Raw genomic sequence first — 2929 nt, 5'->3', positions numbered from 1 at the left:
GTCTTCGAAGAACACGATAACGCAAGAAAGGGTACTCGAAACGTATCGCCAGTGTCCAAGAGAATCTCTGTTGTCAGTCGTGAAACACGGATTGCGAAATCAAGCGTTTATCGCTTTATTGCACATTCTAAGAATAGTCTTTGTTCTCAATAAAGAGGATGCAGGCTCAAGAGAGAGGGGTTTTGCGAGTGGTACTCAGCAAGATGTGTAGAAGATGCACATTTTCAGATAACTATTGTCTGGATTGATGGTACTGGACAGAATGGTTCAATTAACCGCCATAATTGCTCTCATTTGGTACTCAAGAGTCCACATATTACAGAGGAACTTCATGTAACAGTATGGTTCTGCATGCCACCAAAAGGATTAATTGGACATTTCTCTCTTGATGGCACTGTGACGGTTACCATGTACTTGAACTCGTGACAATCTATTATGCAAAGCATTCAAGAGGACTTTGGAGATGAGGAGTCTTATTTTCAGCAGGATAGGACGCGCTCATACTGCCATAACATTATAAAGTCCTTCATGAGATTTTGCTAAACGGTAAAGCAGTCCACTGGACCTCACGTCACTAGATATTTTTATGGAATCACTTAAGAAATAAAGTTTACAGTACAAAAGCGACGACTGACGACGCATTGATGTTGGTCATTGCACGTGGATGAGCTTAAGTAACGTTTTCGACGATTGCTTCGCATTAGCAACACTGACTAATCTAGAACGGTCATCAGCAGACGTTCAAAAATTCTGTCTGTTGATTCTATCAAATTTAAAAACGTAAAAGTAAATGCATTTTAATAAATACTAATTATATAATCATTAAATGTGCATAAGCATTCTTTGGAGATGCCTTGCTTATGAAGACCTCTAATATCGATACCACTGCTTATATCAGTTCCTAACTTTAATTCAAAGACTAAAATCACCATTTCATGTACAGAAATTATGCAACTTGGATCAGTTTCAGAGACGTAATCTATAAAAGTGTATAAGAAATTTCATAAGTAATATATTGGTTTGCCACAAGGAAAACTGAAACATTATTGGCAATAAACTTAGAGTGTCAAAGTATCAAGTAGGCATAATAGAAGTATTGAAAATCATGAGAGAGGAAATATCCCAAGAGGACGTGTGGAAGACAGCTGTTAAAGAGAAAGAGCGCCGCTGAGAGAGAAAGATAATCATCTGTATCAAAGCGATGTTTCAAGCGTTGTCTACAAAGGGAAAATTGGTCAGAGACTGTTTCACAGTTTCATGAAAAGTTTTCTGCGCTTCAGAGACAACAAAACCGTGTTTCTCAATCCTGTAGTCCGTCACTAATTTCTGCTACAATTCCTACTTTAATATCGCTGAAGCTGCTTTTGAAATCATGCAAAACCATGAAACTCCCGTTTCTCGGCTTAGTCGAAATCAACAGGTAATCTACCGCTTGAACATATGTATCCTATCCAGTGTCAATAGTTTAATTGCTTTCCGTTAAATCAGCCCTCAAAAATACATGCACACAGAAACATTCCCAAACCTTTGACCCAGAAGTGCTTTTACAACTCAAAATCTATCCACCATAATATCACATTCACACCTCGTTTATATCACCAGATATCAACATGACTTGTTCATAGCTATTTCTTTATTACCCACAAGGGGCTAAACACAGAGGGGACAAACAAAGACAGACAAACGTATTAAGTTGATTACATCGACCCCAGTGCGTAACTGGACTTAATTTATCGACCCCAAAAGGATGAAAGGCAAAGTCGACCTCGGCGGAATTTGAACTCAGAACGTAACGGCAGACGAAATACGGCTACGCGTTTCGCCCGGCGTGCTAGCGTTTCTGACAGCTCGCCATCATCATGACTCATTCATACCGTTAGCTATTCATCTCACACTCGCATACAATATTACACAAACAATTAAATTTACAATCGATTGTACATTCAAATACATATACTTAAAAAGACTCGTACATAGTTCATATGTACGTGTCTTCACAACACACTCTAACACTTATCAGGTTTATTTCCCATAGTACCTGTTTGCTTTTTCTGTTGAAAAACACCAAATATTCTCACATACGTTCTACCATTCCTGCATGCATCATCTGCGACTCTGGTGATTTCTATTTCTTTCGTCATTTTTACCTATCATGACAACTGACAAGTGTCCAAAACGTAGATTTCTTTCCTCATAATACATTCACAGTGAAATAATTTTTGTTGCTTTCGTTTTACATTACTTTTGGACACACTTCTTATATACAAGCAAATATATGTGTATTTATGTGAGAGTGTATGCATATGCGTAAGTGTGTATGTATTTATGTATACATATATGCCGGCATTTATGTGTGTGTACGTGTATATATTATCGCATTCCTTTCTTGGCTTTCCGAATATGATTTACAGTGTTTGTCATCTTAAAAACATTTAATATGCTCATAAATTAATTTAGTAGACTTGGTCTATCAGCCACCAACAATGAAAACACTGAAACAGGTGAACATTCATATAGTCTATTATCTTAATATGACATCTTGTGCTACATTTGACGATTTATGGTCCAAGGAATTTGAATATAGATAGAAGGGGGCGCAATGATGAGATAAAGGGAGTAAATTCATAGGAAGAAAGTTGTACACAAAACCGCAAAAAAGGAAACAAATAAGCAAATTATAGATACATACATGTATACATATATATATATATATATATATATATATATATATATGCGTATGTTTATTAGGGCGTGTAAAATTACTACAGGTGACATTCTATTTCATACTGTATTATCTACCCCCAGTTATATATGTTTCTGCCAGAATATTTATTTGTATATTTGTTCTGTATGAATGTGTATGTGCGTGTATGTGTGTGCGTGCGTGCGTGCGTGTGTGTGTCTGTGTGTGAGTGAGTGTGTGTGTGTG

Source organism: Octopus sinensis, linkage group LG13 (assembly GCF_006345805.1).
Source record: "Octopus sinensis linkage group LG13, ASM634580v1, whole genome shotgun sequence".
Lineage (NCBI taxonomy): Eukaryota > Metazoa > Mollusca > Cephalopoda > Octopoda > Octopodidae > Octopus > Octopus sinensis.
The sequence above is the reverse complement of the archived record's forward strand: the minus strand, read 5'-3'. Positions refer to the sequence as shown.